Here is a 12,383-nt window from a genome sequence, read left to right on the forward strand (position 1 = left end):
GAAATCACTTTGTGAAATATCTCTGTCCAGGAGATGTTCCAGCGAGGGTAGGACATCGTGAGCATTTTTTTGCTTGCTGTATCACCATAACTTTTTTGGAAACACTTCTAAGTGTCCTCTTAAAACACTCCTTTCTTCTTTCTCTAAGACGACAAGCTATTATCAGAATTTGGACTTAATTTATACCACACAATTAGTAGGAGAGAAAATATCCAACTACTTACCCTTATTTATTTTTATTCTTTATTGATTAAGGTATTACATATGTGTTCTTATCCCCCCATTTCCCCCATCCCCCAGTTTGTACCCTCTCCCCGCTAGTGTCTGTGTCCATTGGTTAGTCCAGTGGTTGGCAAACTGCGGCTCAAGAGCCACATGCAGCTTGTGAGCCGCGGTTTGCTGCTCTGTTGACTAATGAGTTTGCCGACCACTGGGTTAGTCTTATATGCATGCATATAATTCCTTTGGTTGATCTCTCCCTCTTCTTCCTACCATCCCCTGCCCTCCCTCTGAGGTTTGACGGTCTGCTCAACGCTTCTCTGTCTCTGGATCTATTTTTGTTCAACACGTTATGTTGTTCATTATAATCCACAAATGAGTGAGATCATGTGATATTTATCTTTCTCTGACTGGCTTATTTCGCTTAGCATAATGCTCTCCAGTTCCATCCATGCTGTTGCGAATGGTAGGAGTTTCTTCCTTTTTACAGCAGCCGAGTATTCCATTGTGTAGATGTACCACAGTTTTCTAATCCACTCATCTGCTGATGGGCACTTAGGCTGTTTCCAAATCTTAGCTATGGTAAATTGTGCTGCTATGAACATATGGTGCATATATTTTTTCTGATTGGTGTTTCTAGTTTCTTGGGATATATTCCTAGAAATGGGATCACTGAGTCAAATGGGAATTCCATTTTTAGTTTTTTGAGGAAACTCCATACTGTTCTCCACAGTGGCTGCACCAGTCTGCATTCCCACCAGCAGTGCACCAGGGTTCCTTTTTCTCCAAATCCTCTCTAGCTTTTGTCGTTTGTTGATTTGTTGATGATAGCCATTCTGACAGGTGTGAGATGGTACCTCATTGTCGTTTTGATTCACATCTCTTGGATGATTAGTGACTTTGAGCATGTTTTCATGTGTCTCTTGGCCTTGTGTACTCCTCTTTCGAAAAGTATCTATTTAGGTCTTGCCCATTGGGTGTTGCCCATTTTTTGATTGGATTGTTTATCTTCCTTTTGTTATCCTTAAATACTTAATAGCTGAAATGAGAGGTGATGATGATTGTGAAACAAAACAAAACAATACAAAACAAAAAAAAACACAACACAAAAACCTCACCAAAGGAATGCTAGCAGCAGACTTACTCCCTCAGATTCAGAGATAAAGGGGTGCAAAGAGTGAACACTGTGGGTTTCCATGGAAGAACCCTTATTCTTATATGTTTCCCAGTGAGAAACTCTTCTTTTTACTGTAAGGCTTTGAAAGGAAAGACATTTAAAGGAGCTGTATTCTGAGTTTCAAAACAAAAATAACTCGTTTTTTAGCTTTTCTTTAATAAAGAACATGAGTGAAATCTTTTTACAGACGAGTAATGCATTTATAATTAACTCTGATCTTTAACAAGACAATATCCAGGTAAACACATTGTGCTCCTTGCTGCTGTCTTTTTTTTTCTTGGAAGTATGAGTCCAGACCCAGACTTACATTTTCAGACTCCAGTAATGCTGCATGACAATGGTAATTTTTAAATTTGCTCCCTTTCCTCCACCCAAATAATATCCCTTTCTCAAGACATTACAACCAGGTTGTCTGGAAAAGAAAATATTTCATTCTTCTAAATTTTAGGCAAACATGTCCCCTTACATTAATCTCTGGTCAATGTTTATGGAAAGAAGAGATAATTAGTAAACTAAATGTAATTGATCCCCAAGTAATTTTCATTTACTAGCTTTTGCTCTTCATGTGCCTGTAGAAAATAAAAAATGCAATTCTATGAACTTGGTCGTTTTCCGAGTTCTTGCTTTCTTAACGGTGAATAAAGGATCCAAGTCATTTAAATACGAGGGATCTTAATTAAGATACAGGAATACACATGAATTAAGACTCACACCTTCGTATGTGCTAATTTTTATGGCTGCCACAAAATAATATTTGTGCCTAACCTATGGCTGCCGCAAAATAATTGTTGTCTATTCTATCTTTATGGACATACGTATTTTTAAGTGGTACATAATGATAAGAATTTTGAGGGTGTGCAAAAATATAAGCATCTCTGTAGCCTCTAAATGAAGACACTTGCGCACTATCTCTTTAGGTACGTTATAAGCTCTCCTACCCAATGACTACACCTCGTTTTCTTATATAAGCACATGACATCATCATTTAAATCAAACCGATTTCTAAGCACCACAGCTGCTACTAGCTATTTAGAAGTCTAATTTGAGCGGAATGTGTCACGCCAACTTTGCACACACACACACGCTCACACAGGCAATATTCACATTAAAACTTTCACCTCTATTAAATAGCAACAGTTCTTCACAAATTCCAACACTCTACTCTTAACAACTAAATCAAATGTGTCTTTGAGGAGTAATGTGCCTATTTTATTTTTATTCCGGGAGGCAAATCTTGCATTGAGTGGTATGGATTTGTTACCCTGCTATCCCAGAAATTAGTTCTCCAAGATGCATGCGGCACCCTGTGGATTTCGTCTTCCGGCCTTGTTGTTGGACTCTGCCTGAAGGAAGGGTCAATCTCTGTGACTTTGTTTTCCACGCAAGTCACATAGGTTATAGCCATCAACACGGAAAGAGCGTTTTCTCAGGCAAGCAGGAGCTTTGGAAGCCTCTGCACGGGTTTGCTCCTTAGGGAGACTACATGCAACCTGGCACAAGCCATCTGTTGTGGTGGGGTTGTTCAGTTCCTTTGGCCTGCACCTCTCTCTCTCTCTCTCTCTCTCTCTCTCTCTCTCTCTCTCTCGTATAAAGTGACAGCTTTATACTCTGTTCTTGAGTTTCAAGTTGACTGACTCATAAAAATATAACAGGTCCACACATCTTTGTAGAGAGGTGCACTGTATGCTGACAGCAACTGAAAAATCGAATTTGTGATATTGAGCCCAACAGTCCATTCAGTGTCTACCCTGGATGCTCCCTATTGCTCTGCCCATGGAGTCCTTTGATAGACAGAGTGGCTGTGGGAGGGTCTGGATAGATGACTGTTGCAGGGACCTCTTTTTGTGTATGCCTTTAAATTCTGATCTCAAGAGGTTTTTGTCTGAGCTGGAATTGATATGAAAAATCTTTATTTTTTTTTTAAAGGAAGAAGAGTGTGTTATGTGTGTATGTGTGTGTTGTTGTTTTTTTTTTTGGGGGGGGTGGTAAAACTTAGATATTTCCCCAAAATTCAGAGATGAAATAATTGATGAAAGAAGATTTTAAAATCCTCATATCTTGAGAGTACCAATACAAAATGGAAATAATTATAGCTTTCACTAGTAAATTATAAGCTTAATGCAAATACTGTCTTTTCATACTATAGTCCTTGTGTCCAGCAGGGTACACAGCACATATTAGGGACTCCTGCAATGTTTGTGGAAGAAAGGGTAGAAGGAAGGAGAGAAGATGGGAGGAAGGAAAAGGGAAGAAGGAGAGGGAAGAATAAGAGAAAGAAGGAAAAAATCTACAGCAGGAAGTGGGGAGGAAATAGAGAAGTCAAAAGAAAACCCCTACATCCATTACCACTCATCACTGATTAATTTACTCATTCTTAATAACTTTATTGTTATTGCCATGATTCCATGTCTTTGCAATATATGGATACCTGTTCAAGAAGACCCCATCTAATTAGGGGAATTCATATTCTAGCATCCAGAATGGATGACACTGAGTAGTCAGCATTTGGTTATTTCTTTTTACCTGAGAGATCTAGCTTCAAATTTGGGGGATATGGTAATGCCACCCTCACTTTGAGGGCAGAATGCATTCAAAATTCTTATTTTTTTTCATACAAAGAATCTTTTTGTTGAATGCATAGCCAGGGTTATGGATCTTGGTGGTTCAGAGTAAAGTCATGGTTCTCACATTCTAGGGAAAGAGTTGGTGTTGTTCTTACTTTTAAAAAATTCTTTATTGTTTAAAATATTACATATGAATCCTTTTCTCCCATTGACCTCTCCCCGCTTGTTCCCATCCCCCCACCCCCACCACCAGCACATACCATCACCCCCACTACTGACTCTGACCATGGGTTATGCTCATATGCATGCATACAAGTTCTTTAGTTGATCTCTCCCCCACCTTCCCCGCCCCCCCTCCCCTGCCTTCCTCCTGAGGTTGGATAATCTGTTCGATGCTTCTATGTCTCTGGTATTCTTTGATTTCACTCTCATTCCTGTCATAATCTTTCTGAACCTTTCTCCTCCCGATTACTCTGTTTTCTTTACCTTTGATTTCATTCACTTCCACAGTGTGCTTTCCAACTACTTAAGTCATTGGTCAAATGTGATCGTCATTCTTGACCCATTATTTACATTTTCATAGTTTGTCATGTTTATGTTATTTACCACAGTTTTAGTTAGGATCCTTATTGGCGTCCCCATATGAATAGCTGAGGGGAAGTAGTGGTCATTTGGGGAAGTATTTCTACTGCCTTAAAAATTTATTTCAAATATTGAAATATTAATTCAATGATAAATGCAGAAACTCACATTGTCTTTTGAATGTCCCAAGCTGATAAATTACATTTCAGTTTTTATGTTGCATAGTGAAGGTCAATTAAGTGTCTCAGGTATTACTGTTATTTGACCGTGTGCTGTGACCAGTTGGTGGTCTGGGAAAAATAGGTTGTTTCTCAGGGTAGGTTTTCATTATCTGCATCTTCTGGCCATCCCAATAATAGTTAATACCTAGCAACTCATATTGGCTGAGTTCCTTCTTCCGTTTGATAGCTCAACTGAAGCTTGATGTTTATGGTGGAAATTGTCTTGATTTCTTTAGCTGAGATGAGCATCCAAGGAGTTTGAAAATGTGTTTTAATTAAGATTCTGCTAAATTTTACCAGACACTTACTTGGAAAACAAAGCAACTGAATAATTAACTGTGATGAGAGCAGATGCCGGTCTAATGACAACCTGTTAGCGCTCAAGTGCATCGTTAGTTGCTTTCCTGGGCGCCTTTAATGTGTCCAGAGCTCGCCCCTGTTCGTAAAGACATTGATAGCTGTGTACTTAAAACAGTTCCTCACTCTAGACTGGGGTAAAGGTGTTTCTAGTATCTGCAAAATTCTTTATTTAAGTGATTTGGTCCCACCCATCCACCCCCTTCCTTCATCTATTTGGCATGTGCTTCAAACCAGCCCCCCGCCCCCCGCCCTCCGCCTTTTTTTTTTTTTTTAGTTTTCCTTGTGGGATTATTTTAGCTATACATCAAGCGAAGCTTACAAATTGATGAGAATCTAATGATGCATTTACTTACAGATGTGCATTTCCGTGCCCTGTTATGCTGTTGAGGGTTGGAAGAGTTTAAACACTCCTTCTCCCCACCCTACCCCCACCGATGTTACGGAACTAGCCAGGCATTTGATAAAATAAGAAATAGAAATAGCCTCTTCTTTGATTTTCCCTACATTTGTCCAAAATGAATTAGTATTAAATTCTCTATAAGTGCAGGGTTCCTCTTTTAAAATAGTAAAACACTATATTTTTGTTCCTTCTTCCTCCCCCCCCCCCTTTTAATGCTGCAATAACACTATGCTATGGACTATAGCATGTATTATTTTTATATTAAAAATCATAGGCTTACAGTTTAATCCTCAGGCACAGCTCAAAGCAACCTGACAACAACATTGGTTGTCAAACTGATGCAGAGCAAATGGGAAACCAATCTAGATTCCATGTTCCGATTCCACAACATATGTGCCCACACCGTGAGAAGGTTAACTTGCTCTAGGGAAATTCATAAGTGAAAGAAAGATGAACGTAAGAAGGGTATCTCTTAGATTACTTTACATAACGTTGAAGCCAAAGACAGGCAGCACGGAACTGTGTGTAACGGGAAAGACACAGACACACACCTGCTGTGCTTCAGGGCATTGTGGCTGGGCCTCCTTGCAGTCTGGTGAGATCCGGTTCAGGTCCTGCCAGTGCAGATAGGCCTTCCCCCCTCCCTCCTCCTTCCAAACCCAACTGCCTTCATCCAATACAAGTGGATGCTGGTATTTTTAAGTCTAACAGAAAAATAAGCTGTACATGGAAATTGTCGAAGCTGCCCTTGCCAGTGTGGCCCCATTGGCTGAGCATCGTCCCCGGCACCCAGGGTTGCCAGGTGATTCCCAGTCAGGGCACATGCCCAAGTTGCAGGCTCCATCCCAAGTAGGGGAAATGCAGGAGGCAGCTGATGGATGTTTCACTCTCTCACTTCAGTATTTCTCTCTCCCCGCCTCCCTTCCTCTCTCTCTCTAAGAATCAGTAAAAAATATTTTTTAAAAAATTGCTGAAACATGGTACTTTATCCAGTGTTAACTCAAAACCAGCATCTTATGGTGATAAGTGAGGTTTTAAAATATTTCCAACTCTTTCAATTGTGAGGGCAAAGGGAAGCGAAGCAGGTCAGGAATCTGCTTCATGACATGCATTTCAGAATGGTTGCACGCGCTCACAATGACACACAACTGTTTTACTCCTTAAAAATTCAGGTTGGTAGCCCACGCCATTTTAATATAGATGGTGCAGAAAGCTGTGTTTCAGTTTCCACCTTCCATCCGTCTATGCCCGAGCTGTGAGCTGGGTTCAGAGTCTGACCCCTGTCTGCAGAGGCTGGTGCCCTTCCAGGAAGCAGTGGTCACTTCCCTGTGCGAGCCGGACCCGCGAGGGGCAGGGCCTGCTGCTCACCCACAGGGAGGTGGAGGCCATCGCCACCCCAGGTCCATCCTGTCCCAAGAGGCGTCCACGCCATGGTACACATTTATTCTCATTTTCTAGCGATTCAAGAAAGGGGGGAGGTGCCCATTGTCACAGGTACATGACTGGGGTTGTTTCCTGTGGCTTCATTCATGGTCCTTCCTATTTCATTCTCCCCCCTTGGGAGACGTGGGGCGTTGTGTAAGGAACGGAAGCTAAGACCTTGCAGATTCGGGGGCTGTGAGGAGTCAGTGGATCACATGGCAAGTGCCAAGCCCGTGGCTGGTGCCCTGAATGTGCCCCGTCCCCCCACCCCCACCTCTTGGTGCTGGGTGTCCGCTGGTCCCAGGAGAGGCAGGTGGTGCAGGAGCTCAGAAGCCAGGGACTTGTTTCACTCAGCCCTCCGGTCTCTGTCTAACTGTGAAAAAAGTCATCTGAACTCTGGACATTTTTTATCCTCATTTCTAAGGAGACAATGACATATATTTCAACCAACTCACAGAATCTATAATAATAAAAGCGTAATATGCTAATTAAACTGGTCGTCCTTCTGGACAAAGCCAGAGCTGCGAGGGCCGAGGCAAGCTGCTGCGGCTGTGATGGCCGAGCCCCTTGCACGCATTTCATGCATCGGGCCTCTAGTTAGATATAAACATGCTTTATTTACTGTAACACGCTTTGTATATATGAAGTATTGTCGTCATGGATCATTGGAACAGAGAGAAACAATAGGCAGTTTGCCACGCTGCACAGGAGTAAGAAACAGCAAAATGCCCACTTATATTCTGAGAAAGAAAGGAAACTGGAATATGGTAAACCAGTTCATTAGTGTTCATGGCAGTGAACATGGCTTTAAAAACCTACAATTAAAATATGCTTTACATATTGTCAACATTCTAGTATTTGAATGTGCTTTTCCAGAGAAAGGTGAACTTTCTGAATGACAGAAAAACATAATTACGTTTGGTGACGACAGGTATTCTTTAGTATCAGTCATATAAAATGTCTGATTTATTGCATCTGGCATCCCCCTACTCAATGTGGATGCCTCAGGAAACAGACCCCTTTAGGATAAATTTTACTCAGGAAACAGGCAGTTCTGGGGAGTAACTGGCTGAGCCAGTGACCTTATCCCACGGGGAAGCCATAAGAAAGATTCAGAAGATGAATGGAGGAGACAGAGCAGTTGTGGGGACCATATTCAGAGTACACTGGATGCTCAAGGGCAATTAGAGTGTAGAGGTCTTGTTCAGAGTACTCTGGATGTTCAAGGACACTCTGAGCAGGGGAATCTTAATCAGGGTGTCCAAGGACTATACACAGGCGCAAGAACAAGGCCAGTCATCTGTATGTACACTGTGCAAGCATGACCTTCTCTAACCCCAAAGACTGAGGTCACTATTTGCCAAGAAACCTCCTTTGTCTAAGTAGTATACAATTGTTACTGACCAGCCAGAGGAGGCTCTCCTGTGTAAGGCTAGATTGCTTAGTGTAAGACTACTGACCAGCAGGCAGGGTGCTGCATTATGGGGAAGATATATTACTGACCAGCAGGCTGCTGCTGTGGGTACCGAGGCTGCTGCTGCTGGGTGGGAAAGATGGATTGTTACCTAGTTGGTGTGTGGCTACTGTATGAGACTTTACTTTGAGGAACTGTTTTGTCTAGTGGCTCCTTGTTAGCAATGGCTACATGGCTACTGGCTTCTACAGTAAAGACTCTCTTATATACCCACAACTTCTCATGGCTTCTCTGTCGAATACCCGGTGTCCCAGAGGGTCCAGTCCCTAGCAGAGGAGTTCAGACCCAACAGCAGTGATAGATGGGAAAGCACAATTCAGAGTCCCGTTGTCCCATAAAAGTCATGACATTGTGTGTTAAATGCAAGTTAACACAATTGCCATCTTTGGTGCTTCCAACTCCACTCATCCACTTGCAGCCTAATGGGTGGTGTTGAGCGACCATTCAACAGGTTCAGGTCGTGGGCCTGTGACCCATGCAGTAGCTGGGGATCCATGCCCCGAAGGGTCAGCACCTGGGCCCGAATGCTCTGGGGGCGCCAACCTGGAATTCTCAACAATTTTATCTTGGAGTTTGTGTTGTATAAGAAGTGACCAGGATGATGGAGCAGGTGCTGGGAGCTTAGAGCTTCTCAGGTGCCGCCCAGTCCTCATCCCCCAGTAGGTACCCTCCCTCCCCCATCCTCAGCTGTTGTCAGCTGCCCACTCCCTACCCCTGGTGCTGAGGCCCTGCCAGCACTAACTTCCCTCCCCCCACGATCGCCAGGGAAGGCTATGGGTCCCAAGGGGTGGGGATGGGGTGGAAGAACCTGCATTTTGCCTCCACCCTCTGGAGGGTCCTGGGAAGAGGCAAGGGTGGGGTCATGCCCTACTGTATCCTGGCTTCCAGGCTTGGAGCTGGCAGGACACCTGATAGGAGCCCCTTGCCCACCCTGATCTAGGTACCAAGCAGGGCCCAGCACAGACAGTGCAATTCCCCGGGGGTCTCCCTTCTGTTGTGGGTGGGGCAGGACCAGGAGAAGGGGAAATTGACTCCCCAGGAGTCTAGGCTACATTTTCCTCTTGAGCAGGGTCCTGGCAAGTTAGGTAGCTGACCCTGCTAGTTAGCAGTCTCTGGGACAAGACCTAAATGCCTCAACAACAGTTATAAATGGCATGGCCCTTTATACACCAGATGCCAACTGAGTGTGACACGGCCGTAAGCGTGTAATGGCTCGTCCATGTTCCAGAGGCCCTGTGACCAGCTGTTAGAGAGTGGGGATTTTTGAGCACTACTGAGGCCGTGGACTATGCCCCAGATAGAGTTTTCAGTGCTGACACCAGGCCAGGCCTTGAGATATGGTCTCACGGCCCCTTCCCAGCACGGAGGCCTTCTTTCATAGAACATTGTCAGCTTTCTGAAGAACAGGATGACCCTGTGAATAACATGGTCGTCAATGGCATGATCCTGACGTTGCTTAGGAAAAACTGTTTTGTCTTGAGTTACTTACTCTGCAAAAACAGGATGTGGTTAATGTACTTAAAAGAGGTCTTGCACAAAGGGTCGCGGCTGCTCTCCGGACTCCCCGCGTGGAGAATGGCAGAGCAGTCGCCCGGCCGGCTAATAAAGGCTCCCTAAATTTTAATTTGGTCTGGACTCCAGTGGTCATTCACTGGCGTTCGCTTCACAACACAGCGAGGTCACACAGGCTGCCTACCTGCCCGTCCTGCTTTCGGTAGCCACTGCCTGGTCTGAGTCTGAAATGAACAGTTGCTCTTCTAACTTGGGATACACCAAAGAGACTTGGAGTGCAAAAGGGCAGACAGGCTTTCTCTGCTTGTTTGCTTTTTAATTTTGTTTAAAGGAGAATCAGCAACAAAAACAAGACAAATGCGTTAGGTTCCCGAAGCACTCTCTTTTGCCCGGTAGTGTACACCGCTTGAGAGTGTGCAGAGGGGAGCGCTCCAAGGCCAGTGAGCCCTTTCTGATCCCCACTCGAGAGTGCGTGGCCAGCGGAGCTGCTGGCTGAGGGTCAGTTGACCTCCCAGGGCTCCATTTTCCCTCTTGGAAGTGGGGGTGGCAATAGAAGCTTTCTGGAGCCGTGAGGGTAAAACATGAATGGACCTGGAACACAGTGCTTTGCACATGGCACATGTTTAATGTAAAGTAATTATTGTTGGAACACCACTGCCTTCTTTACCATCGATACCCGTTTACTCCAGAGAAAGTCATCAGGGGGAAACAATCATCAGCTCAGACGTCTTCGGCCACGTCGTGGCGATGTGGATTAAGTGTATCTCCTCTGGGTGCTAAGAAAAGAAACGCAATGACTAGTAATGAACTAGTGAATTGATACGTAGACCATGCTTTTATCTACCTCTCCTAGTAGATCTGAAATGTACTGGGAATGTCAGGAACCTCCCGGATCGTCTAGGTCAGTGAGTTTAGGTGAGAGAAGGAGTGAGGGGAGTGACTTATGCCAGATCACATGGCCCCTTGATGGCAAAGGAGGACGCAATTTAAACGACAGGTCATGAACCTTGTGCTCCCTGGTCTGTCTACTGCTTGTGCAATGCGCATTTAGGACCTGAAAATTAAGTAAATGTTTTTGAATTCTTTGAGTGGCTTATAGCTGTTACATTTTTACTTTATGGCCTTTTTTTTTTTTTTCCCACAACTATGATTTATGGGCTGTGACCTTTAGTAAAGAATGCAAAACTCCAGTCATTGTATCTTTTCCATGCAAAACCTGATCTATTTCATGGCAGTTTTCAGAAATCCCTTACAAGTGAAGGGGTCAGGCTGCATCATCGAAGTCTCGGACAACTTAGTTTCCGATTCTGCAATGGACAGTTTGTGCACACGTGGACGCCGCCATATGCCTGCCTTTAGGTCTGATGCTGTGTGTTCAGGTGGCCCATGTACCACCATACGTGGTTAATGCAAAATGCCGTGAATCATGTTGGCCTCGGGTGGCCGGGCGGTCCATCAGGAATCTGAACTCAGCAGCCTGATTCTCATTCCGCGCCTTCCCCTTGGTGATCTGGAGGCCGAGGGTCGCCGTTTACTTCAAAGGCAATGCTCTCTGCGGCCGAGGTATCCAGGAAAGGAAGAACCCAAGAAGCAAATCCATCCTTTTAAAGACGCTTCAAGTAAACAAGGCAGCGGCACATGCTTTCTTTACGTTACATGGCTGGGATTTTTTTTTTTTTCCCAAAGCTGGGAAGTTTGGAAGGCTTCTTTTCTCTCCTCCACATGTGAAGGGGATCCCATGTATTTTTCATTTGGTGAAGGTGGGTGGAAGCCGAGCTGAATTGAATCACCCTGATTGCTAGTCCTCTTGTTCCCAACAAAGTCTTAAAGTAACAACGACCTCTGATACCCCTTCGTGTGCTCTAGGCGCTAGCTGCGAAAGAAAAGAGAAAAAGACTGTGCAGTTACAGAAACTCCAAAAAGCAAGCCAGTCCCCTGTTTTATACAGAAACCAGCCTCCTGACATTTCAGTGATGCTGGGTTACTGCCATCGTGGGGAAATGTGTATTCAGAGAGTTTAGGAGGGAGTGGCAAAAAGACAGGCAGGCCCAGTGGGATGGCCTCAAGGAGCTCGTGTCTGAGCCAGCTACCGGGTAATGACATTTCTCCTCAGGTCATCCTTCCTTTTTAATAAGTGGAGGAGCCCTTTAAATGTGTGGGATGCACGGATGAACAGTATGCCTTTTATGGAGACCTCTTTGGGGCTGATTAATTAGTAATTGGGGCGAGAGCTACGCACTTCAGTGACTCCTGTTGCCTTGATTGTAAACCGCAATCTGGTGCTAAGTCTCGGCAGGTCACATTGCTGCTTTGCTGTGCCCCAGCGACACCACTGATTAAGTCTGTGTAAACAGTAGCATGATGAAAATATTTCTGTTATAGGCATGCGGAGTTAGCACATTTTTATTTTGGTTGGAAATTAAAATTATTTGTGGGAGCTTTGTATGTTTTC

Source organism: Plecotus auritus (assembly GCF_963455305.1).
Source record: "Plecotus auritus genome assembly, chromosome: 5".
In the NCBI taxonomy this organism is placed as follows: Eukaryota; Metazoa; Chordata; class Mammalia; order Chiroptera; family Vespertilionidae; genus Plecotus; species Plecotus auritus.